Source organism: Antechinus flavipes, chromosome 5, assembly GCF_016432865.1.
Source record: "Antechinus flavipes isolate AdamAnt ecotype Samford, QLD, Australia chromosome 5, AdamAnt_v2, whole genome shotgun sequence".
Classification (NCBI taxonomy): domain Eukaryota; kingdom Metazoa; phylum Chordata; class Mammalia; order Dasyuromorphia; family Dasyuridae; genus Antechinus; species Antechinus flavipes.
In genome coordinates, this window is record NC_067402.1 from 59,654,515 (window position 1) to 59,682,298 (window position 27,784).

Below are 27,784 nucleotides of genomic sequence, written 5' to 3' on the forward strand. Positions count from 1 at the left end.
GATGAGGGGGATAATCGTCCTCAGCTGCTGCATCTGGCCCGTGGGCTGTAGTTTGAGGACCCCTGATTTAGAGGAATATTCTCATGCCACAGTATATTTGTTGTGCCTCTTGTTGGAAGAATGTATAGAATTTTTCTGAAATAGTCTAAATACTACTGTGTGGGCCAGAAACCATTTAATAAAAAAGCTGGAGAGATCTCTAGAAGCAAAGCAAAGTTTATTATACATTCTCTCGAGAATCGGGCGTCCCATCCATCGAGCAGACAATCGAAGGGAGGAAGCCCCGTAGGAGGCAGGGTCAATGCTTTTAATCCCTAATGCAAATTCCCCCTTCCACCACTGACCCTCATCCTTATTGGCTGAGGAGCTTACATTCTAAACGAGGGAACTGCCCAAGAAATTGAACTTGACCAATAAGTATATAGTGGCCCATATTTGGTTGAGATAGGGAGGATAACAAGAAGGGGACTTAAGTATGCCCTTAGGAGAAGTATGTCCTTGACTTAATGCTTAAAGTCCTTCAGGCCTATTCAAACTTTGAAATAGATGAAGCCTTACTCGATTTTCACAACTGTCTTGAAAGATCTCACCTTTCTCGTTCACTACCAACTTTATATAATGACTTTTTTATACCTCATTTGTGATGAAGTCTCAAAATTAGGTTTTAATAATGAAAGTTTACCAAATAAAATTTGATATCTGTGCAACACCAAAAAAGTGCATAGAATAGACCCCCTTCCCCCCAAAAAGAGGAGGAAGAATCTAAAGGAGAAGTTTCCTGAAACATGAATATAATTCTGTATAATTCATATGTGTGTATTATAGCTTAGACTGTTGCTGTGATATGGGGATGCCAGTTTGTTCTCTTAGAGACAGCTCTCAAGACTAAACAAGTCACTTTGGTGACTCATGCAGTTGCCGAGGAGAAAAGCACAAATGTTCTCTCTAACCTTCATTTCAGAAGTATTTACTGGGTGTAGCCCTTGTGTGATCCAAATGAATTCTTTTTGCAAAACACAACAAAAAATTCATAATCAACAGAGCAAAACAAGTTTAATGTTCCAGATGGATTTCCTGATCAATGTATAGAATATGCAAGTTGTAACCAATTTGGAACTTATATTTATGTGCACAATCAAGTTTGTTTGAGGAGACCAAACCAAAATTAAGTAAAATCATGGCAAACTAAAATTAAATTGAGTTTAATATGGTTGGATCAATAACTTCTAGGATAAAACCAAAGCAAAATAAATGTTTAAACTATGATTAATTAGATGTGATCATCTCAAGGAGAAATCTGCCTAAATATGCTTTATTCTTTAAAAAGCTATCGACACATTTTAATTTATTTTTATAATAGCTTTTTATTTTTCAAAATACATGCAAAGATAGTTTTCAACATTCACCTTGCAAAACCTTGTGTTCCAAATTTTTCTCCCTTTCTCCTTCTCTCTCCTTTCCCTCAGACAGCAATGTATCCAATATTGGTTAACCATGTGTAATTCTTCTAAACATATTAAATACATTTTAAATAAAAATAAATATGTTGGAAACAATCTGTAGTCCACTATGCTGATGATAGGCACATGAGACATTTTTATAAGTATCAGCCTGATAGTTTTATGAGTTGCCATATAAGAATAGTTGGATGATATGTGTTCTCCAATATTCTCCCATTCAGTGTCAAGAGATTACATATTTAAAACATGATACAGGAGCCCTATCACACATTATGCTTTTCTTAGGAGCTTGATACTTAAAAAAACAAACAACAACAACAAAACAAACTTGAAATATTTTGTGGGGCTGCTGCTGCCCAAGTAAATCACTCAAGGGTCAAATCTTTTGGCCAAAAGTCATTTTCTGCAGTTTTTATACCTGGTAAAAGTATTTGTACTACTATTTAGTACCTAGGAACTCTGTACTTCTCCAACTCATGAATCAGGAAACTAAGTCTGGGAACATCTATCTCTGGATTGCTAGCTATAGACTTGGGATGATAAAAATAGTTAACATTTACATAGAAAATTCTTCATTTATATTCTTTTATTTTATCCAAACTCAGATTCACCTAAGCAAGTATATAAGCTTGTTGCCATGTGTGAGGAGTCACCATTGCTTCTGGGAGTGGAAGGAGATCCCCTTCTTCTCTTGCTGAAAGTCTGAGGGACAGCTAGAAGAGTTTATTCGTATTTAACATCTGGGAAGAGAGAAAATATGAGGAAGCAGTTATTTATTTTAAAGTTTATTGAATGGGTGGTTTTTCCTTCCTCAATAGCCAATCTTGTCAATGCTCTCTTCCTTTTGTCTCTATCACAGGGACCAAAACTCCTTAAAAGAGACTTTGGGGGCAATATTCTTCAATAAGAGGTCAGTAACACATGTCAGTGAAAGTGGTCAGGGCACAGCACTATCCACCATGCATGTTCCTAGAGCATCCTTATCTGAGATATTCAGATAATAGACATTTGAGCTGGAAGTGAATTATTTGTTCAGCAGATTTTATTCTCATTTAAAAAAATATTTTCTATTTTATATTCTCATGTTTTTAAGTACCAGTTTCCTGAGGAGAGGGTAATTGTGTGATAGGTTCTTTTTTCATGATTCAAATATTTGTTAATATGTATTTATGAAATTTTTGTATTTTAACTATTTCTTTTATAGTGAGGGAAATAATAGCTATCCTAAACTTCAATTATTTTATATATTTATTATTTTTTAAAAAGGTACTCTGCTCTGTTATCTCTTTTGGACATGAACCATGCCTAAATTTTTATTTTAGAGATTTTCCAAAACATTGTACTCTGGGATGGGAATATCTGGATGGGAATAGCCAGAGTACAACAAAAGCTTTGTCCCCTCTCTTTGGGGTCAGGACTGAACATGGGTTTTATAAATATAGCCTTTTGTTGGCCAGGGAAGTGTAGTTTTTCCTAGTTTCCAGAAGGAATTGAAGAAACATGTGAGGCAGAAGCTGTACAAGATAGGGAAAGCCCAGGAACTTTTGAGCCTCGTTTTCCAGTGGCCACATGATTGCAAATAAAGGGCATTGCTTAGCAATGTGGAACATTGTCTAGTTCACTGAATCACTTAAGTGATCTGAATCTATGTTCCTAAAATGAGTACCTTGGAGAGCTATCAATCAATTAATATGTATTAAACTCCTACTCTGTTTTGAAGGCTGTATTCAGCCTTGAGGATGTGAGAAATGAATGAATGGTTCCCGGACCCCCAAGAAGCTTCCATTTTATTGGAAGACATAACATGTACATATTTAGCTATACACAAAAGAGATATGAGGTGATGTGAGTAAAATGGTACTAAAAGCTAGAGATATCAAGAAGAACCTCCTCCAGAAAATGCAACTTGAGCTGAATCTTGAAGGACACTAGGGATCCCAGGGAGAAAAAGTGAGAAGGGAGTGCATCCTATTAATGGGGGGCACTGGGTGCATAGGCACAGAGAATGAGAAGTACGCTAGTTTTAATTTGTACATCAAACAAAGAATGATGTTTTACAAGTCAGGAAAGAGATGTTTGGGCCAGATGGGAAGGACTTTAAAAACCAAACAAAGTCATTTATATTTGTTCTAGAGGCAATAGGGGACCAGAAATGTTTATTGAGAAAGGAGAAATATGGTCAGACTTATGCTTTAGGAGAATTACTTGAGCTTCTGGGTGGAAGAGGAGTTGAATAGGAACAATTGAAGGCTGGAAGGCCAATTAGGAAAATATATACAAACTAGATATGAGTTGGTGGAAAGGGGAAGAGGAGGAAGAGGGCTTCATGTAGAAGGTGACATTTGAGCCAGGAGGTAAAGATTCTAAGAGATAACAAATAGCAAAGTTACTACCCTTATTTTTAATAAATATGATTTCAGTCTTCCATACTTAATTTTTCTTAACTTAAATACCTTGTTAAAAGAAATTTAATCTGGGGAGAAAATATAGGTAAGTGATGCTCAGGAAAGGAATGTCCCTGAACTTGCTGCTCTGCCATCTACACCTGAGGCATAATCATTGATTTCTTTGGATCTCAGTTTCATCATCTGTAGAAATACAAATGTATTTTTCAACCCCAGTTCCAAATTCTATGATACTATGATATAATCCTATGGTACCATGATGTTGTAATTTCAAAATGTTGTGTTTTCCAAAATGTCCTTCGGCCTGCGGGTTATACAGTAATTTTGGGTTTTGGTTTTTTTTTTTTTTTTTTTTTTTTTAACCAGAACATTTTATTTTTATTTTTTTATGGGTAAACATATTTCTACAATTCTCTTGTTGCACAAGAAAAATCTGATTAAAAAGGAGAGAAAACAAAATGCAAGCAAACAACATTGAAGAATGAGAATGCCATTTTGTGCTCCAGACTCAGTATCCACAGGCCTCTCTCTGGGTGTTGATGGCTCTCTTCATCACCAGATCATTGGAACTGTCATCAGTCATCTTCATTTATACAGTAGTTTTGAAGAGGGCCTGGTTTCAAACACAGGCTCTCCCTTGCTATCTGTGTGATCTTGGGCATGCAAGTTTCTCTCGCTTTGTGCTGTTTCCTTATGTGTAAAATGTAGGAGTTGGATGGAATAGATCAAAGCTGCCTAAACTGTAGGACACAACCTCATATGGGATTGCATAACAATGCTGGAGTTGTGAAATTATGATTTGTTATCAATAAATGTTTGATTTGTATACTTATTTTATAAATCTGAATATCTGGGGTTGAATAAAAATTTCTCGGATGAAAAAGAGTGTCAAGTAGAAAAAAATTTAAGACGACCCCGACTAAGATGATCTCAAAGGTCAGTTCTAAATATGTAGCTAAACAATTCATCTCATAAAACTGACCTTTCAGATATACTTCTGCTGAAGGTTTTTTCCCTCTCTTTCTCCTCTCTTTTTCTCTCTGTCTTTCTCACTCTCAAAAAAGAAAAAGACTCCGAACATTATAAAGTTCTTAGTCACAGACTGCTTGGTTAAATGAACTCAAGTCCTTACTTGTGTATTTTTTTTTTTTGTTTCTCCAGAGCTAAACTGTAAACCCCTCAAGGGCAGGATCCTTTTAATTTTTGGAATTCCTTCATAGTTCACAGAGTCCTAGACATAATAGACTCTCTACTGAATGCTGTTTACAGAAGCTGAGTTCTTTTTGTACTTCAAGGAGATGAGGGAAAGGAGTGGATCTTGTAAAAATAACACGCCAGATGGGAACATTTAGATGAAAGGACATGTCTGTTCATAACATGACATACTTATACAACCTTTTATTTGGGATATTCATATGGCTTTGAGGTATCCCCAGATGAAAAGATTTTTTGCACTTAGACCTGTGAAGGAAGATTGACACAGGAGAGGTCAGAATGATCTGTCTCCAGTTGCTCAAATGAATCAAATCAGAATCTGAGAGAAACCATACTGTAGTAATTAGTATATTGGACCAAATTCAGAAGAGCTGGATCCTGTACTTCATTAGCAACAAGCAACTAAACCTTATGAAATTGCTACCTGGTGTACAGTATTTTTCACTGTTCTAACATGCATATAACTGTGTGTATATATATATATAGCATGCATGTCATGTAAGTATGCTCATGATTATCAAAATGACCCTTTGCCATTTGTGTTCTGACCACACCATTCAACTAAAAGTGCTTTTCTGAAAGTTAGCAAAGTTAATAGGCAATTTTTAGAGCTCATCTTCTTCATTTAGAGTCCCTGACTCTTATCAATTATCTTTTTCTCATAGATATACTTTAATTTCTCTAGGTTTTTGTGACACTATTTTGTCCTACTTCTCCTTCCTGTCTGATCACTCCTCAGTCTCTTTTGGGGGACCTTTCCCCAAATTAAATCTTTTGGGTATCTCTCCTTAGTCCTTTTATTTTCTCCTCTAAGCAAAAGATTTTTAATCTTGACTCTTTGAACTTATTTTTTTAATCTATTCTGGAAACTTTTAATATAATGGATTTCATTTGAAATCATATGTATTAAATGCATTTAACAACATTATGAGGAGTCTCTAAGTTTCACTATATTATCAAAGAGGTCTCTAACTCAAAAAAGGATCCCTGCCCTGTACTGTTTCACTTTGATGATATCGTGGACTCAATTGTTATCTTGTGCCTGCTTAGATTTAATTGTTTTTCTGACCTCCAGTCTCTCATCACCAATTACTTACTAGACATTTTATTAGACAAACTTGGTATGTTCAGAGCATAACTCATCATTTTTTTCCTCTTTTTTTTCCTAATTCCTCTTTCCAACTTTCCTCTTATTGCCAAGAGCACCATCATTCTTCCCAGTCACCCAAGCTTAGAATCTAAGAGTCAGCCAGTACTTTGTAAAGATTTGATTACTGCTGCATTTTAAAGATCATCTCATCTAGAAGGTAGTTTACAAACACAAAAGGAAAACAGTTCCTGCCCTCAAATAACTTAAAAGTAGATTTTCTCATTAAAAAAATGTTTAAGGACAGGCTTGAAAATTTTTATTATGTAATTCCATCCATCTATCCCATCCAGTGCAAATTCTTCCTCTTCCTATTGTCAACTATATCTACAAGTTCAAGATCATCAACAAGACCATAATAAGTAATACTTTAGCATTTCTCTTGGAAAACAGATTCCTATGAAGTCCAAAGACTTTTCCCATTAAAAATTGTCTATAAAACTGATTTCTGATTATAAAATTTTATTTTCTGTGGGAAGATTGTCAAAAGACAGTCACTTTAATGCATTATTGGTACAGTTGTGAATTGATATAAATGTTCCAAAAAGCAATTGGGAATTATGCAACCAAAGTTTTGAAAAATGTCCATTTCCTTTGATCCAGAAGTTGCACATTTAGGCCTCAATAGTCACTGACCAAAAGAAAAAAGGCTCCATCTATTTCAAAATATTTATAGCAGCACTTTCTGTAGTAGCAAAGAATTGGAAACAAAGTACAAGTTCATTAAGGGAAGTAGCTAAACAAATTGTGGACAATGAACATAATGGCATAATGTAAATAATATTATCTTATAGGAAGTGATGAATATGGAAGACTTGGAAAGACTTGTATAAACTGATGTAAAGTTAAATAAGCAGAGTCAGGAAAACATAAACAATGATCACAACAATGAAAATGGAAAGAAAAACAATCCCAAAACAATTGCAGCTGAATGTTGTGAAATTACAACTAAACTTGGTCCTCTCCAGGAAATAAGAAAAGAGACCTTCCTTATTTTGCTTTGCAGAGGTGTAAAAAACTGCATTCAAAAATTTTACTCCCCACAACTTGATATGTTGATTGATTTTGCTTAATCTTTTTCTCTTTATTTTTTAAAAATTCTTTGTTATAAAATTTGGTCCTCTAAAAAGAAGAAGAACAATTCATGGGTAAACAGAAAAATATAAAAATTAACAAGTAATTCACCAACAAGTATTTAATAAGCAGCAGAAAATGTTCCAATCACCGAGAATACAAGTACAAATACCTTCTTATATTCTAATGGGGAAGACAGTAAGCTCAGAAAGATAGTTAGATGGATTTGTTGTTGAGTTGTGGAGATTCTTTGTGTCCCAATTTGGGATTTTCTTTGCATAGATACTGGAGAGACCTGCCATTTCATTTTACAAACAAGGAAACTGAGGTAAACAGGGTTAAATGACTTGCTCCAAGTCACACAGTTAGTAAGTGTCTGAGGCCTGAAGTTAAGTCTGCCTGACTTCACGCCTGGCACTTTTCCCTGTGCCACCTAAATGCCCTGACTAGGCGTACAGTGTTCTTTTAGGAGGTTCAGAATAAAAGTCATTTTCTCTGGTTTCTCTAAAGAGGGAAGATACTAGATCTTAGCCAGTTTAAATTATTTAGTTATTTCTCAAATCAAATGGTAAAATATAAATTGGGGAAGTTATGCAATTTAGGGTAAGAATAAATCCCAATGATGTGAGTCTAGCTTTCCTCTCCTTGAAAATTATAATCCTTCTCATCCCCTGGACTTTTCCTATATACTCTAGCAGATGTATTCAAAGTCTTCACATCTTAGATATTAAGGCAGTTCTAGTCCTACTTGATTGGCCCAAATTACTTTCCAAAATCAAAGAATCCCTTAATGATATTTTTGCCATGCTTTTTGTGCACAAAATCAATGTGGATTCCAGGAAAGCCCACTGAATCTCTCCATTCTCTGTTGTGTCACCTATATTTTTAAATCTCCAAGGATTATGATGTGCCTAGAATCCTAGCAGCAGAAAATGAGCATTTTATTGGAAAACTTTAATTAGAAAAGTTGGGAGCTCTTTTAGTCTCTTCATTGTGATAACTTCTACCTCAGTTAAACTTCTTTGAGAAATTATGATGAGAGTGTTTTTTTTTTTTCTTTTACCCATTTCCTGTTTTTCAGTATTTATTTAAATAGATTGGATTAGAGTTACTTACAGTACTTTTTCATTTGTATCCTTTCTTCTAAACGGGTATTCATTTTGACCTTTGATCTAAATAAATCTATTTCCCCTAAACTATTCCCACCATATCATTTCCTGTAAAAATGGAGTCAGTTCCACTGTATGCAATGTTGCCTGGTTATTTATTATGCCCAGTGCCTTCTGCCTGATTTTAGAGAAATTTTGTGATAAAGGGATGCGAGACCTCTTAGAAGTCTACAATTCTGAGTTCTTTCTTAGTCTGTTTTTCAACATCTGTTCTCCACCTGCTCTTCCCATCTCATTAAAGTTCCTGAGTAACAAAGTAAGTTTGGTTTATTATATTCTTTGTGGAATTTCTTTATTTTTTCATCCTTTAAAATAATTAATTTTGGCACAAGCTATAACTACAGTCATAATGGTCTTTTTTATTTTTGCTCATTCTGAAGCCCACAAAGCAAGATAAACAAATCTACCATGATTTTCTTGCAGCTGTTGGTTTTCACAAGGTGAAACCAATCCTACCAATTCTTATTCACCTCTATTAAGAAAGATCTGTGACTTGTCTTTCCACTTAGCTTCAACCAAGTTCCTCTTCTGTCCCCAGTTCATTTATAGTGAGAATGTCAATATTAATATGGTTCAATTCCTCTAACCCATTGGTTGTTAGACAGAGATTTCATGTTTTAGAGTAGAAACAACTAAATAAATGCCAATTGATAGTTTACTTTCTTTTATGCAACCTATCAATCATTGCTAAGGCAAAGAATGGGTTCTAGCTTTTTCACTAGGATTGTTTTCCTTTAAGTTGTTGTTGTGTTTTGGACTTGAACTGTGATATCAGTTCAGGCATAGAGAACTAGGGAAGAAATTTTTGGTATGGATGGGCCCTTATTTTGCAATTTATAGTTTGAAAGAGTTTGTTGGCCCACTGAGAGATTTCCAGGGTCACACTGCCATTATGTTCAGAGATGTAGTTTGAACCTACGTTTTCCTGGCCCAGGGACTGGATTTCTATCCACAATACCATTTTGCTTCTCTTTCATTAAAAACTAGTTTGCCCATGGACCCATTAACGATTTAAATATGAGAGGTAGGCTTCAAACTCTTGCCCCTCCTCATTCCTAGTCTAGCAGTCTCCAGTACACTGGTCATCACTTCAGAGTTCTGAAAGTTAATACTAATCAATAACATCAATTACATGCTTACTTTGTTGAATAATTAAAAATGATTCATTAGAAACTAGCTCCATTTTTCATAAATCATTTCATTCTGAACTTCAGTTTCTAAACTGTTTGTATGTAGATGCAGTGATTCCCTTGCTTTGAGTATTCCTGACTTTTTTAGAACTATTTGCTTTATTTTAGGTCCTAGGCAAGGATGTATAGAGGTTGGTCAGTGTTATTTCCCAAGACTTTTGCATTCGTGTTGATCTTTTCCTAAATGGCATTTATTTTTAAGAAAATTTCCTTCAAATTAGAACTCTGCTGTATTGATTTTTTGAACATTTCCGTAACCTTGTCTCTTTTTCCATCATATTTGCATTTAGCCAGCTATTGTCTCTCCTAGATCACAGGATTGTGGAAGCTGGAGGGGACATTAATGACAGAGGTCTCAGGATAGACAGACACTTGAGAGTCACTTAGCCATATTGCTTAACCACTGATGCTCTAATGTAAAAGGTCACACAGTTATCCATAATTAGGATGCCCTCCTCTGGTCCCTTTGTCTGAGTCTCCCCATCGGTAACTTTGTTATGCCACAGTTCTCTTTAATTGTTCTGACTCATTCCCTGTACTAGTTTTCCTGCACTAGTCCTGACTGAGTTTCCCTGAATTGTTCTGTCTCAGTTTCCTTAACTGTTCTGCCTCAATCCCCTTAGTTGTAAAATCCCTCTCTGGTTCATTAAGACTGAGGACCATTTGCTCTAAGGTTATAAATTGTCAGTGTAAGACTCAAGATAAAGGGGGGGAGATCAGACTTCTTGGCTCTTTCTGCTCTCAGGAATTTGTGACACTATCCCTCTAAAATATTCCAAAAGATAAGACTGTCCCGGATACCTCATTGACATCTTTACTTCTGTTTATTCAGACATCCTGACTCTGGCTTTTAGTAAGAATTTATAGCCTCCCCCCATCCTGACAGAACAAAATAGATCTGTGAAGAAGTTTCCTGCTTCTGTCCCCTTTGTTTGTAAAAGGTATTTAAGAATTTGGGATTCTCCCATTCATTGCTGGATACTTTGAGACGAGAGTCCTGTCCAGTCAATTATGCTCTCCAATTAATAAATATTAAAAAAAAAAAAAAACCTCTCTAATCTCTCTCCTGCCTCAGTTTCTCCGGCATTACAACCTTCCAGCCCTTGGACTTCACTCAGAGCAGAATTTCTTCATCTGTTAAGGGGGCCAGGTACATGTGCAGAGTGAATCAATATATAAGGCTAATGGAGGTTCCCCATGGAGAAGGATCGAGAGGAATGAATGTGTCTTGTTTGGAGTTTAAGTAAAGCCTCCTGTTACCAGCTTGCCTAATGCATTATTATATAAATCTTGTACATTCTAGTCATTTATCTCTTACTAAACTGTGAGCTCCATGTGAGCAGGGAATGTCCTTAAACCAACATCTATCTTCTGAAGCACACAGTAGACACTAGTTGAAAGCACTTGTTATATATTCTTCTCTAAATGACCTATGAAACCTCACTATGACTGACCACTTATCTAATGTACCCAAATATTTTAAGGTCTTGAGGGCAGCTAACAAATGAGACAATTATTCAGTGAGCTTTGGAATTCATATAAAAACAAACAAATAAACAGAAAAATCCCCTCCCTCTTTTATAATTATTATGAGGCAGCTATTAAGTGAGAACTCTAGTTTGGGAGTTAGGAAGACCAAAGTTCAAATTCAGTTCGGATACTTATTAGTTTTGTGATCCTGGACAAATTACTTAAGCTCTATTTGCCTCAGTTTCCTCATCTTTAAAATAGCACTTACTTCTTAGGATTATTGTGAGGACCAAATGAGACATTAATTGTAAATTGTTCAACACAGTGCCGGGCACATAGTAAGCATTATATAAATATTATTATCATTAATAACCTCTTTCAGCCTTAGTTTTTTTCACTTATTAAACAGAGATAATAATAGTATCTACCTCATAAGATAAAAAAAATGTATAGCTCTTTGCATACCTTAAAATGCTATATAAATGCTAGTTGTTACTATTATTGATTTGCAAGATTGATTCTGAATTGCTTGGATAGTTAGTTGCTGTTTCCCCATGGTTACCACAAGTTTTATTTGGATTTCTACAGTCTACAGATAGTCATGCTTTGTCAGTGGGTCAAATCAGTTGAAAATGTTAAATATTTACCCAAATAAAATTGCATAATTATTTTGTAGATGTTGTTATATTTTGGAGTCTAGTTGGCTACTTATATGTGAGAGATAAATAAGAATGGACACTTCTATGAAATGGAGATTTAAAAGTCAGATTTTCTAAGATGACTTGTTTATGACATTAGAGTCAATCCAGGTCTTGCTTGATGAATACACAGATTTCAAATTGCAAATGAAACATATGAGGAAGAGGAGATGCACCTGAATGAGTTCAAAGGGGCCAGATAAACTGAACAACTGGTCCAGTAATTTCAGTATAAATTCTGTTCATGCATCAGAACTCATAACAACAGAGCCTAGCCCTGGGTGAATGAATAATGGTTCGAATTTTGAATGGACATTATATTAAGAAAATGGATGTGATCATTTGCACAGATATTTCAAGTGCCAGTTCCTCCTGTTAGCTTTCCCTAGCTCTCCTTCTTTTTCAAGCTGATTATTTATGGTTTGTTTATACACCAGTCATACAACTAGGACTTGCTTTGCCTAATAATAGATCCTGTGCCAGTATTACAGACGTCACTGCATACCACACAAGTCCCCAGCTATTTCTATGACTATCTGAAAACCTTCAAGAATGTGCCGGGTAATCAGTGATTGGAGCTAATTTTAACCATGGGTGACATGACACGTTTTCTATTTATCACTGATGACCTGTCTTTAAAATACATGGTACAGTAATGAAGGAAATATAGTGGAGAATGACGCCATGAATTTCTGTCATAATCCTAGAGCTTAGCTACACAGACAAGTCCAGTACTATAATATCATGCATTTTAGCGATGCAATTAGTAAGCATGTATTAGTTGAAAATAAACTTGCCATAGTTCTGTTTGCTCTCTTTCTGAGGAACACTGGATCAGTTAAAGTGCATTTCATGAACAAACAGCTTATTATACCTAGTAGACATAACATAACTCAAATCAACTCTTAAAATCCAGCAAATATGAACTGCAAAGCCTAATAGCAAACAGCCAGCTTACAGTGTTGGGCATTAGATCTGCTCCACAGCCACAGTGGTATGAAAGGATTCCACTGGATATATTTTAAAACCCTAGAAAAGAAAGGAACATAATGTAACAATTCTTCTGAATATCAGATCTCACTTAATACATGATTTTGGGTCCTCCAATTGTGGAACCTTTCTTTTTAATTTAATTTTTAAAATTCTGAATTTAACCACTGCCCCCCAAAAGTATTTCTATTTGCAAAGTAGAACAAAGTGGATTTAATATGAATATATGAAGCCATTCATCTCTTTCCATGATGATTGGTTTTTAAAGAAGTATATAATAAATTAAACATGTTACTTTCAAAACCATCCTATTCATTTCTTCCTCCTTCTGAACTTTCTTATTTTCCCTGTGCACAGTACAGAAAAGATATCCCAAATCTACAAATTATCTTAGCATCCTGAGGGGAGAAGTGTAGCCTTCCTTGCTATTGGGAGAGTAGGGCCAGAGGGACACATTGTAGGATTATCTGGAATTATTCTCTTTCATCATTTGTTATGGTATAATAATATTTCACATTAAATCCAATTCATTTGCAAGTCAAGATAATACCTTCCTTATGTCAATGGTCCTCTTCAAGAAAGAGAGACAAATAGCAATAATATTCTGTAACATTTGTGCACCAAAATTTGATGGGCGCTTCTTTAATTTCTTTCTTTCTCTCCCTCCTCTCTTTCCTTCTTTTCCTTTTTCCTTCCCTTACTTCCCTCTTCCTTCCTTTTTTCCCTCCTCCCTCCCCTTCCTTCCTTCTTTCTCCTTTTCTTTCTTTCTTCTCCCCCTCCCTTTCTCCCTTCCTCCCTTCCTTTCTTTTAAATTCCCCTCTCTGGACTATAGTTTGTTTTGCTTAGGATTATTTCCTCTCTGGTATTCATTCTCTCTCTCTCTCTCTCTCTCTCTCTCTCTCTCTCTCTCTCTCTCTCTCTCTCTCTCTCTCTTTCTCTCTCATTTTGTCTGAGGCAATTGGGTTAAGTGAATTGCCCAGGTTCACACAGCTAGGAAATGTTAAGTTTCTGATTCAAATTTGAACTCAGGTCCTCCAGGTGTTCTATCCACTGCGCACCTACCTACCCCCCTGGTATTTTCCCTTAACATCTCTTCCCTACCTGCTTCCCCCATCCCTGTCTAGTTTCCTGTTGAGTTTGGCATATTTCTATGCCTATTTGTGTTTAAAGGTGTTCAGATGGTAAATGAATGGGTTTCATTTGAGGGCCACTTAAAAACCCCTTCCACCATGTTGGTATACTCTTCTCACACAGATCCACTATTCTTCTTTTTTTCCTACATTAATATATTATTTTTACTCTTCCTTCTCTTTCCCTTTTTAATAGCTTTAAAACAAAACAATTCACCTCGGGTCTTCAATTTTTCTTAATTTCTATAATACCTTTTTAAGACATTATGATTCTCAAGAAATACTTGTTTCCCCCATTAGAATTTCAGTTCTTTATCATCATACACCCCCTTCCAATTACTCTAATATTTATCATTCGAGATATTTCTTGACTGTTGTGTCTATATTTCAAAGTTCCTACCCAGTTTTTGTCTTTTCACAAAAATATGCTTAAAAATACTCTATTCCATTAGTATGATTAGACACACCCCTCTTGACTTCTATATAGTCCATTTGGTTATCAGGACAGGTTTTGTGGAATCAGGGTGTCAACTATGTGAGTGGAGACAGGAAATATGAGAAATATCAGGGAAGTAGAAAAAATTGGCAAAAATTGGATATGTTTGGTGAGTAGAAGTGCTGAGTCAAAGAGCCTTAGGTTGTGAAACTTGGGACTTGGGAGAACAGCAGTGTCTTTGACAATAATAAGAAAGTCAGGAAGAAGAGCTGGATTGTAAGAAAAAACGATAAGCTCTGCTTTGGATAGGTTGAATTTGAGATGTCTATAGGATATTAAGTTTGAAATGTCTAATAGGCAATTGCTGGTGAGATACTGGAGATCAGGAAAGAGATTAGGCCTGGAAAAATCTAGGAATCATCTACCGAGACATAATTGAGTCCATGGGAGCTGTTGAGATCACCAAATAAAACTGTGTAGAACAACATTCATCCTTGTAAGACATTGTGTTCCACTTTTTTTCTCCCTCCCTTCCTTGCCTCCTTCCTCCCCAAGACAGCAAATAATCTGATATAAATTAAACATGTATAATCCTTTTAAACACATTTTCATACTTGTCATGTTGTGCAAGAAAAATCAGACCAAAAGGGGGAAAAACATGAGAAAGAAAAAGCAAGCAAACAACAAAAAGGTGACAATACTATGCTTTGATCTATATTCAGTCTCTATAGTTCTCTCCGTAAATGAATTTGGCATGTTTCATTTCAAGTCTATTGGAATTGTCTTGGATCAAGCCCTTCACAATTGTTCATCATATTATAAGTGACTTGAGACTACCAGCTTTAGTTCCCCAAGTTGTAAAAATCTTAGGGAATAATCTTTTTGGGTTTTAGGGGAAGAATTCACCTAATCTACCTGGAGTCTGAGGTTGGGAATTGGGGAGGTAGAAACCCTACCCTATTATAGAAAGAACTGTTTCATATTTTATCATGATGTTATCAGCACCTACCACAATTCCTAATACAAAGGTGTTTCATAAATGCTTTCTGAAACTCCACTTTTCAATTAAAGGAAGGTATGTTTTTTCATCTCTTTTTCAGGGCCAAAATTGGTCATTGTAGTCTGCTAGGATCTAGTTTCATTTTTGGTTTTTTTATTCTTTCTGTTTATACTCTTCACAGGGTATACTATTTTCTAGTTTGACTTTGTCACCCAATAAACATTGAGAGCCAAATACTGTTCTAAGCCTTGGGGAAACAAAAAACGGGAATAGACAATGTATGCCTTCAGGGAGCTTACAGTCTTATGAGGGAAGATCACACCCAATAGGCAAAAGGAGGCTGAAAATCAGGAGTGGGAGAGTGGGAATAAAGGTGAAAGGGCATGGTGGAAAAGTCAGAGAAGTTCTGGAGGAGCCAAGTGAGAAATGAAATGTTCCTCCTTAAATAGAGATTGCTTCACTTTCCATCAGTTTATATAACTTCTCCAATGTCTTATTTTCACTATGTAATAGTATTCCATTGTGGTCATAAATATGTATATCACAATTCATTCAACTGATTCTAAGATGCTTTAAATCATTACCATATTAAATTTATCACTAAGAAAAATGTTAGCACTTTTTTATGTGTGTGTGTACAATATAAACATGGATATGTCACAGCTTGAAGTCTAAAGTAACTGACAAGAACATCTAAGAACTTCATGTAGATGAGCTTACTTTCTATTTATGAACCACATCCATCTTCTTAGGTTTCTATTCTTGGTGGTACTCATTCAAGTAAGGAAGTGTCACATTTACAGAACATACTTACATTTGTACATAGTCTTCCTATAATTCTCTGAAATTTGGGCTCAGCATATAGAGTTGCCCCCAAAATCTTAGTGCAGTTTGAAGTTTTATATGTATGTATATATGTGTGTTTGTATGTATATATGTTTGCATATGAATATATAACCACACATATACACACATATTTCCCCCTTCACAAAAATTGAGAATTTTTGTAGCCCCATTATTGGGTTCATTTTTAGTATAAAACCTTATCCAACAGAATAAATAACATGCAGTTTGTCCCTGTTCTGTAGTCCAACTGACTGAATAAAACTAATTTAGGCAGCATAGTGTGATAGAGTGTTAGATTTGGAATCATGAAGACATGAGTTTAAATCTCACCTTAGACATTTCTTAGTTATATGACAAGTCATTTAACTTCTCTCTGCCTCAGTTTCCTTATCTGCAAAATGTAGATAAGAATACCTATCTCATAGGGTTTTTGTGATGATCAAATGCAAATACTTCTACTACTGCCACAGCTACACTACTTCTGCTGCTGCTATTGTTGCTACTATTATTACTACTTCTTCCTTCTTCCTCTTCCTCTCCTCCTGCCCTCCTTTCCCCTTCTTCCTGCTCCTCTTCCCCCACCTCCTCCTCTCTTTCTCTTCCTCCTCCTCTCATTCTCTTCCTCTCTTCTTTCTCCTCCTCCTCCTTTTTTCCTCCTCCTTGTCTTTTCCTCCTCCTCCCCCTTCCATTTTTCTTCTCCTCCCCTCCTCCTTCTCTTTTCCTCTTCCTCCTCTTCCTCTTCTTCCCTTCCTTCCTCCACTACTACTTCTACTGCTGGCACTACTACTACTACTGACAGAACTTGTTGCATTCAGTGACATTGAAGGCAGTGGAAACAAATGTTATCATTTGCCAAGTAAATCATGCATTCAAGAAGCATTCATTCAGAATTCACCATGATGTTAAAAAAAAAAATAGAAAAGACAAGACCATCAATGAAACATTTTTTAAAAGTTCTGTTTTCATTTCTATAAGTTGCCCCACCAAAAAGCATGTTTACCAGTGTAAACATATTAATCTAATAAGTTCTCTGAGTTAATGTAAATATTAACCTGTATCCACATTCAGAAGTCTCAGAAAAGGCCTATTTTCCCATGTTAATAGCAAACTAGACATATCGAATGGAAAAAAGTTTCTTTCTTTCATGGGGCCCCTTAACAACAGTTGGGAGCCTGACTGATCCTTGAAGCAGTCAAAAATATAACCACACTTCTGAAGATTAATTTTAAATATCAAATAATGACTGGTAAAGCATATTATTATTCCAAGTACATACTATTTCAAAATCATTTATCTCAATAATCCATTAAACTAATCAGCACACATTAATGGTTTCCAAGTTGAAAAGTAGAAGGATTCCTCTCAAAGCCTCCAACCACTAGATGCTAAGGTATTCCAATGTTCAGCAGTGCTCTCTGATTCATCTTTTTATCTTTCTGTGAGTCATATGTAACAACATGATCTGTTTCCAGACTTTATCCCCTGCGGTAGAACTGCCCAAGTAAATGGCACACTCACTATGCTATTTCTGAGCCTCTGACTTCAAGAGAAGAAGCTGGAGATAAAGGAAACCTCTCTGTAGAAAAGCAGTCAGATCCCAATAGAAAAAGAGAAGTTGCAGTTTTCTATAAACTATTTTGAGGTTGTTCCTTTTCTCTGGTGGTGTATTCTTTCATTTTCTAGTTCTAGTGGAATATAAATGGATGAAAGAGGAAGATGGAGAGCCCTTTGGTTTAGATCGAAGGAAACAGCATGATGGACTAGAAAAGAGCACTGGCCAGGAAGGTCACATATCTATATTTTGGTTCTGATTGTAGCACTTGCTAGAACAAGTGATGTTGGGTATGTCTCAACCTCAGTTTCTTCGATTTATAAATGGAGAGTCAAATTAGATGCTTTCTAAATTCCCTTTTAGCTCCAACATCGTGTGAATGGACTTCTATGTAGAATTCTACATAGCAACAAGTTTTCCAGAGATATTAATGAGAAATAAATGTTCAACAAGCAACTGTATCTTCTTTGATGGATCTGGGATCGGTCTCGTGGGTGTGGGCTTGTTGATCAGAACAGATCCCTGTAATCTTGGGCTGTGTAAAGGGAGGCGTCATCTCCTGGAATAAGAATGTGACAGTGCTTCTGTATTGTGCCCTGGTCAAACCCCAGCAGGGATCAGGTGTTCAGTTCTAGCTGCCACAGTTCAGAAGGGGCTTGGATAAACTGGAGATCCTCCAGGAAGAGGAAAAACACGAGGATGAAGGACCTTGGGTCCATATCATATGAAGATCAGTTAATGTTGAATCTGGAGAAGAGAAGACTGATTGGGAAGTAAAGTATGTCTGTATGTGTATGTGCGTGTGTGTGTGTGTGTGTGTGTGTGTGTGTGTGTGTGTGTAGGGAGGGGCCATTATGATGGCCATGATAGTATTTTAAAGACTTATGTGGAAGAGAGATTACTTTTGTTCTGTTTGGCCCTGAGGAGCAGAACCAGTCTCAATGGGTGGGAGGAAGCTGCAAAGATCAATTTAGACTTGATTACAGAGAATCTTCCTAACAATTAGGACTGTCCAGAGTGGAATGAGTGCCCTCAGCCAGCAGTGGGTTTCCCCTCATTGGAAGCCTTCAAACAGAAGCTGAATGGTAACTTGCCAATCCCTGGTTTTCCTTTCTTCTTGCTATGTGAAAAAAACAAAACAAAACACATTTTTTTCTCCTCATAATGTGCTTCTCACACACAATTCCTTATTTGTAAAGTACTGTAGGCTGCTTAGACTTACCTGTGTCTCTTCATTGTCCGTCCTTTGGGCTAGGTCAGTTCTTTGGAGTCTGTGCTATTTCAGTGGGTCACAGCTGTCTAATGTCACTGGAAGAGTATTAATATTAAAACGATAGGCCTTTGGCAAGAGCTTTTCCCTCTCTCTGAAATGACTCAGTCTGTATTTTGCATTTACATACCACATGTTTCTAAAGAAGAATATCAAGTCCTTGAGGGCCAGCACTTTTGTTTTTGTCTTTATGTTTCCCGCATCTAGCATAGTGCCTTGGACTTGCTAGGTGCTTAATGAATGTTTATTGGATTGAATTCAGTTTCAAGGAGAAATCTGATATCACTAAAAATCCTGTATAATTTCCCAACAGTCCAAAGCCCTATTTCAGGCCCAAGTCATTGTCTATTTCCAGTGTCCCATATACATATACATACATACATGCAAATTCTTCCTTTTCTGGGAATGTCAGTTCAGGCCTGGGAAGAAAAAGATTATATAATAATGTAGGATATCACAGGATTATGATGAGGACTTGCAAGTGCAGGTTGGTAGCTATCACGTGTTTTGTCTCTGTTTATATTGTATCATAATCTCATGCAAGAGAGTTACAAGTTATTTACTCTCAGAAAGCAGTTGGCAGAATCTTGTAGCTTGTCAAAAAGCTGTTTTGTTGCAATTGTTGCAAATACATTTTAATTGTTAATAAGTTTTCATCGCAAATGTTTGTTACAAATAAATTTTTTCCTACATGAAGTAGATTAAAAAAATTACTTGGCCATGGGGAGTATGTACCACTTGGCTAGAGAATCTGTCTACACTTGGGAAGGATATAATAATTTGTATTGGACAAGGTGAGCCCTAGATCTATAGTTTTTTTCTATTTTAATTAATTATCTAGATTATGAACTAGTGGAATAGCAAGTATATTGAGTGAGCAGATGATGACGGGGGATAACGGACATCTTATAAGCTTGATGCTAGGGTCAAAAACTAACCCCAGGTATTTATTGGAGATGTCAAAAAAAAAAAAAAAAAGAAACAGAATGGAATTTGATTATTTTTTTAAAAAAGCTATAGGAGGGTCTAGCTTTCAAGGAGGAGAAGCAAACTGAATAAATGTTAGAAGGGGTAGGATTGTCAATTAAACAGAAGAACTTGTAAGAGTCTTGTTGGATAACAATCTCTGGCACTACAACCAGAAGCACAGAAGCAATCTTCCCTCTTTGTTTCCTTCTCTACTCTTCTTCTAACCCCACTCTTTCTCCCCGGCTCCTCACAAGCCATTTGGGATGGTTAGCCTGTGGGATGACCCAGTATCACCATCATTGGGGGACATCCTCACCCTGTGGCTTTCTGTTGCCCCTCCACCATTCAGCCAGACTGCTAAGATTGCTTGAATGAGAAGAGAAGCAATTTGGAGGATCATCTAACTTCAGTAGCTTCCTTGCCCTGTATCCTAAGGTCTTCAGCTACTTGACATCTGTTTTGCCTGTATACTTTCCAGACAGCAAGCACTGTCATTTGAATTACTGATATAATCTAAAGACCCTGTACCTTGCTAAATGACATACTGCTGAACTTTCTTATTATATGTATTATCTCCTCCAAATACAGTGTAAGCTTTTCTATTTTTATCATAAATTCTCATTCTTTCATTCATTATAACAGTAAATAAAAAAACAAAACAAAACAGCAGCACAATATTAGATATATGAAAGTGCCAAAAGTAGGAAAGAATTTTTTTCTATATTTACTAAAACTATTATCACATTATTACTTTAATTTCTGTACTCTCCAACTAGAGATATATGTGAGAGAAATTATAAAGGAGCCAAAGAATTCAAGCATTCGAGAATACAATGTTTACCAAAGAATTTACACAGGAGAGAAGCTTGATAAATGGAGTTTTAAAAACAATTAAGGAAAACAATTTACTTTCAGGGGAAAAAAACCTGAAACTTCAGTCTCTGAAAAAAAAAAAAGAAACAAGATTGCTAAATATGTAAGCTGGTTGAGAGAATGGACTAACTCTGTTTTTTTTGTTTGTTTGTTTGTTTTTGTTTTTGTTTTTGTTTTTTTTAATCCACAGAAACTAAAATAGTACCTGGAACATAGTCAGTACTTGATTAATGCTTGTTGATTGCTTATTGCAGCATAAGATATTTATAGAATTTCACACCTAGATGTATTGGTGGTAGATTATAGCTGAAGTTTTTCTTACAAATTTCATACTTAAAGGGTTTCTCCCTTCTGTTGATTCACTGAGGAATATAAAAGACTGAAGCTCTGAGAAAAGATTTTCATGATTTTTTTTCTTATTTATATGGTTTTTCTTTTGTGTTATCTTTCTAATAAGGAATGGGGTATATACTACGAATGATACCACACTGGATATATATGTAGGCTTCCTCTCCTATCTGGACCCTGAAGAATATTTACATTGTAAGACCAGAGGTGTTAATATGCATATACCTCATGGGCTACAACCCTCTTGAGTATAGCAGAATAAGAATAAAATGTAATTGGGAAATATTTAACAAAGTAAATTAAAATAAAATTTTTTGCATTTTATACAATACAATTTTATTTAATACAATACAATTAAAAAACAATACAAAATACAAAATGGAGATGATAACACATTTTAAAGATAAATTAATATATGACCAGCAAAGATCCTTAGATCAGTGACCTGCTTTCTATTTGAATTTGACACCGTTGGTGCAGACCCTAAGAAAACCAGCATTATTTGTTGTAGAAGAAAAAGTATAGTTGACGTAATAATGGCCCATAAGGACTTGTGCACACACTCAATTCAACAGCTCAGCAAACACTTATGGGAGACATAATTGCAGTCCTGAAATATTTGAAGGATTGTCGTGTGAAGGAGCGACAGATTTGTTATATTTGGTCACAGAGGGAGAATGAGGACCAGTGGCTAAAAATTGGAGGCAGATTTCAGATCAGTATAAAAAACTTAGCAATGATTTGAGCTATCTAGAAATAGAATCTGATGCCTTGAAAGGCAGAAAATACACTGTAGTATTTCACCTGTTAGCTGACTACTTGTTGGGATATTAAAGAAGAGATTCATTCTTTAAGTAGCAGTTGGGCTAGATGATTTTTGAGATTCCTTCCAATTAGGGGCTACTATGCTTCCGTGATGGCAGGTTAGTAAAGCAGTGGATAGAGTGCCAGGCATGAAATCTGAAGACTAGAGTTCAAACCTAGCCTCAGACTTACTAGCCATGTGACCCTGGACAAGTCACTTAAACTTGTTTGCCTCAATTTCCTCATCGGTAAAATGAGCTGGAGAAGGAAATGGCAAACCATTTCAGTATCTCTATCAAGAAAATTCTAAAGCAAGTCACAAAGAATTGGACAGTACTGAAAATGATTGAATGACAACATGCCTCTGAAATTTTTTCATGTATTTTTAAGGTTTAATTTGTTGATTTCAGCACCAGGATACCCCACAAGCATTTGATTTTCTAAAACTTGCTAAGGGGCAAATGAAAAAAAATGCTCCAATAGCATGGGTTGGAGTTTCCCTTCTGAATTATGCCTTTAATGACATTGATTTTGCAATAAATCACTACTATAAAATATTTTTTGTTTATATTTAGTATTTTTCCCAAGATGTGATAAACTATTCACAAGTGAAAAACTCAAATATAATTAGATAAATTTAAATTCCCTATAAGATTCAAGTATTTCTCTAGAGCCACTAATAGTTCAATTGTTTTGGGAATTGCTGTGTACTTTGTCTAGATTTGATCTAAATATACACAAGAACACTTGCAAAGTTCAATAACATCATATTAAATGATTACTCCCAAAATCTGTTTGTTAAGTCAACATTACAAGTCAAAATTAAGAACAAATGAGCCATGTAAAAAAATAGTAAACTAAGTAAGCATTTTTAAAAATCTAAGCAATTTTATCATATTCTATCTGAAAACTCAAGATATTTGTAGGATCAAAGGATTTGAGCATTGGAAGGATCTTGGTAGCCACATAATCAAAGCTATATCTATATAGAATCCCTGTTATCACAGTCCAACAGTTCGTCACCTCTTCGGATCTTTTCTTTACATGAGCCAGACTCATCTTCCCTGTGTGTGGGTCTGATTACTTTATTCCTCCACTCAAAGGCATTCAAAAAAAAATACTCTACTGCCTACTGACTTTAGACTCCTTAGCCTGGCAGTTCAGGGCCTCTACAATCTGATATGGACCTATCTTTTCAGTTTGCACACACTACTCCTGTGGAGGAGATAAACATCTTAAGGTCCCATCCCATTCAGATTAGGTTAATATCTCCTTCAAACTCTTGATGTTGTCCTTTAGATTTAATTGGTTCACTAGACTAGAATTCTAGCTTCTGAGGGAGCTTCTTGATTACATGAGTAAAAATGACCCAGACATGAGGGGCTCTATTCAGGTTTCTAATCACAAACCAATGGCATGACCAATTCTGGGAAAGAAAAGCTCTGCTTGGATGAATCAAACTATATTCTGTACAAATATTCCATATCTCTCTAAATATTTGTTCCGTCACACTTAGTGGCAATCTTTTTATTAATAATTACGTGGACTGCAAGTGTCTCATTTTGTTCCAATTTCAAAATTTCTGGGGGTATCTGACTAACTTGGTCAGACTTGATTAAATCTGGACCCACTTGAGCTATAACAGCTCCTCTCCATGTACTGCATGATCTAGTCGGACTAAGTGCCTTTCTCTGTGCCCAGCAAGTTCTACAGGGAGAAAGGATAATAAACCTAACTATAATCTGCTAGCCTACAAGTAAAACATTAATTATAACATCTTGTATTTATATAAATCCTTTGATCCAAGGATCTCAAAGTCCAATACAAATTAATAAATATTTTTATTCCCCATCTCTGGACTGTAAAACCCAATCACAAACATCCTAAAATTAGGGATTGCATACACAGATTCACACATAGTAATTAAATATGGACACTGATTCCATTTTGTTTTCAACTAAAATAGAAATATGCAGCTCTCTCCTAAATCAAGATATTAGGAGACACCCTGTTTTCTAGAGTGAAGCCCTAGTATATAAGCTGTAAGTTTGGCATTAACAACAATCCTTTGCATTCACTTTGTGGATGATCTCACCCTCTGGCAAAATCACATTTTTGCTTTGACCAACAACAGGTGTTCTCTGGGTTCAGATAAACACCCATGTTCCAGTTGTGAAGTTCTGCTTTGAATTAAGCTTGTCTTATTGTTGTTACCTCTCACTGTCAGGACTATAGTTCAATGCATTCTTGGTATAAGTGTCAAGAATTTAACCACACTAAAGTGGGTCCCCCACTATGGGCAGAGCCCTGGCACATGTGCCTATTTTGCTTTCTTGCTTGTAAGCCATTTCCCTCACTTTGAAATTAACTTCTGTTTGATTCCTGATTTTCCTTGTCTCTATTCTGCTCTGCTATCCATAGGTTAGAGGCCGGTTAAGTCCAATTGATATTCTTGTAAGTAAAACACATGCTATCTTTCTGTTTGTAGTTTTCTTGTTGTCTTTTTTTTTTCATAAAACCTTAGATTTAAAGATGAAAATCAATTTCGAGGTCTGATTCCAACCTTATCATTTTATACATGAAAAATTGAAACCCAAGAAGTTAATTGACTTGTCTGAAATTACACAGGAAATAAATGATAAATCTGGAATCTGAACCAAGGTCTCATGACTTCAAACATACTGATTTTTTTTTTCAGTTTCAGGAACAAAACACTAATTTAACATCATCATTAAATCTGGAATTTGAACCTAGACCCCATGACTTCAAACATGCTGATTTTTTTTTTCATTTCAAGTACCAAAAAAAAATTAAAATTATCATTGTAACATTTAGTAAACAAAAAAATAAAAAGACATGTAGGTTTGCTTAAGTAAGGCTTCCACTTTCAAGCTGCATTGAGAGAAGTCTTGAGTTCTTGAGTCACAGTCCTGTAAGTTGGAATCTAGCCTAAAGTATTTGGCTAGATTGTTAGGAAAAAAATTTAGACAGCAAATTAAAGTTGCTAATATTAATTTTTCTTTTTCTTTCTCATGTTTCTGTGAGCATTCAAGTTAGCACAGTAATATTAATTTGCTAAGATGTATATAAACAAAAGCATTCAGTTAATGTATGCCTTGATGGAGTCATAATCTTGGAGCAATCACGTGGGCATCTTCATAGAAACTTAGAGAAAACGTATGAGATTGATGTCCAAAGTAGGGCAAAAATATTATCTGACAGTTTCCAAGATATAGTTGAAAATGGTTTGCTGTGAAAATAAAATTACTTTTGAAACCACACGCTATGATTTGATGCCTTTAAATTTCTCTAGGCTTCCACTTTTAATGCCAAAAGGAAAGGAGTGGTTAAAAATGGCAAGGTGGTAGGCATATGTATAAAGCTACAGGAAAAATGCCATTAGAAAGTGCTCCGCTTGAAAGCTCTTTAATTAATTCAGCAATTTCATCTCCCTCAAAATAGATTCATGAGCTGAAGAAAATGAGTCAGCACCAAGAACGGTGCCAGAATACAGACCAACTTTCAAAGTTTTCCATTTACCTCAAAGTGGATACAGCTTGGCTTTATTTTCAAGATTTTGGCTTCTGACTAATCAAGGCGTAAATCTATCAGAATGAACTCACTACCTAAAAGAACGTAAAGGAAATTATTTTTAAGAATATTAAAGTACTATTAAAGAAAAGTATGTAAAACTAATTTAGAGAAACCAATATTCTAGATCACAGAATATTAGGGCCAGAAAGTTTCCTGCCTTAGCTTTAACTCTTAAGTTGTTTGTCATCTCCTGTCAAGATTTGGAAAAAGGCTTGCCTCTCTTATTAAATTAATTCTACTGGACTCAGAAGCCTTTTCCCTCATTAAATCACTCCAGGTTGCCTTTACATGGTTAGTAATAATTCAGTGATTTTTCACCTCCTCTACTCCTTTGGGAATTTTAGTTAGAGGCTAGGGATGTGGATAAGGTATGTAGCCAAGGCTAAGTTCAATGTCCAGCTGGCCTCTTCATATGTAATCAAGGCATTCAATACTCCTACCCTTTCCAAGGAAGAGAATATATCTTTTATATATGAAGTTTTCTTTAATGTTTCAGTGGCAGGCTTTTATCTGGACACCTATCGCATTTATTGAAGTTTTACAGGTGGATTCTCTTAAGAAAATCTTGGATAACAGAAGAATCAAGAAAGCCAGGTGATGAAGTGAATGGAGTGCCTGGTCTGGAATCAGGAAAGCTCATCTTCCTGAGTTAAAATCTGGGCTCAGAGACTCACTAGCTGTGTGACTCTGGGCAAGCTCACCTTACCCTGTTTGCCTCAGTTTCCTCATCCATAAAACCAGCTGGAGAAGGAAATGACCAACTACTCTAGTATCTTTGTCAAGAAAACCTCAAGTGGGATCATGAAGAGACCAACATCAGGAGACCTATAGGAGGAAATCTTATAGTGACCCAATAGCCAAGTCTTCCCCAAAAGTGGGTGGAAACTTAAGATTTGGTTCAATATTAAAATGGAAAATGGAAAGCAACAGGGTTCAGGATGTATTAATATCTATGAGGGGAATAGTTCTATGCATTTGATAAGAATACTCTTTAGATATTATTTTTGGAGTACCCCTTTCTTCTGAGGCAAATAAAGCAAAATATCTAGAACAGTGAGAGACTGATTAAGTTCAGAGAAAAGAAGAAAAGAATATGGGGAAGTCCTGTAACAACTTTCTTTCCTTTTTATACCTTGGATACAGATTGTTGGGAACCCAGAAAAGCAAAACCATCCCTCAAATATTCTCTATGATTCAGTCCCATCCAACTCTAGAGATCCATTCAGACAAAGGGGCGCTTTGATTGAGTGTTCACCCCTAGGCATGGATGCAGGGATCCTCAAACTTTTTAAATAGGGGGCCAGTTCACTGTCCCTCAGACTGTTGAGGGCCGGACTATAGTAAAAACAAAAACTTTGTTTTGTGGGCCTTTAAATAAAGAAACTTCATAGCCCTGGATGAGGGGGATAATCGTCCTCAGCTGCCGCATCTGGCCCACGGGCCATAGTTTGAGACCCTGATAGCCGGTTGAATTCTCTTCTGGGAAGGACCAGAAATCCTTATATGCATCATGAGTCACTAAGCTGTGATTGTGGTTCCAGACTTAGACTTGTGCCTACTCATAGGAACAATACAGTAGTAAGAGCTAGCTTTGCCTGATCTCTGCTTTATTCATTCTTCAAATCTGTCTCTGGGGCCCATCAACCTGTCTAGCATTTCCTTTGGACTCAATGGCTAACCCAGGGGTCCAGGCTGGGACAGAGTCCCTTGTCCTGCTAAATTAGAGAAGCCCTTTAGAAAATACCTCATTTAAACAGGATTAGGATTTACAAAGAGAACGCAGAGCATTTCCATTATTGATATAGCATTTTAAGATTTGCAAAAGTCTCCTCCCCAACTTTTTTTTCTTCAAGATTCGATAGATAAGGTAAGGATTCTTAATCCCATTTTGCAGATGGGGAAAAAGCCTTAGCTCACACAATTAGGATCACAGGTTTACACCTGGGAAGGACCCAAGAAGTCATCTTATCCCAGCCCCGTACTTTATCCGTCAGGGAACTGAGATGTGGAGACATTGAATGGCTCGTCCATGCTCCCACATGTAGGAATCATGGGCAGGATCCTCAGAATCCAAAGCCAGAGCTCTTGCCTCTGAAGCACACTGTATTTGCTAAGTGTCCAGCTGCTTTCTCAAGATTCAAATT

At 36.0% G+C, this 27,784-nt stretch overlaps 1 long non-coding RNA gene across 1 annotated transcript; it reads right to left on the minus strand.

The window, feature by feature from the left end:
- Positions 1-1,185: 1,185 nt before the first annotated feature.
- Positions 1,186-19,085, minus strand: LOC127538348 (uncharacterized). Its single transcript, XR_007947724.1, has 3 exons — positions 19,005-19,085; positions 12,787-12,857; positions 1,186-2,200 (listed from the first exon to the last, which is right to left on the minus strand). It is a non-coding gene; the product is annotated as an uncharacterized LOC127538348 (long non-coding RNA).
- Positions 19,086-27,784: the final 8,699 nt, after the last annotated feature.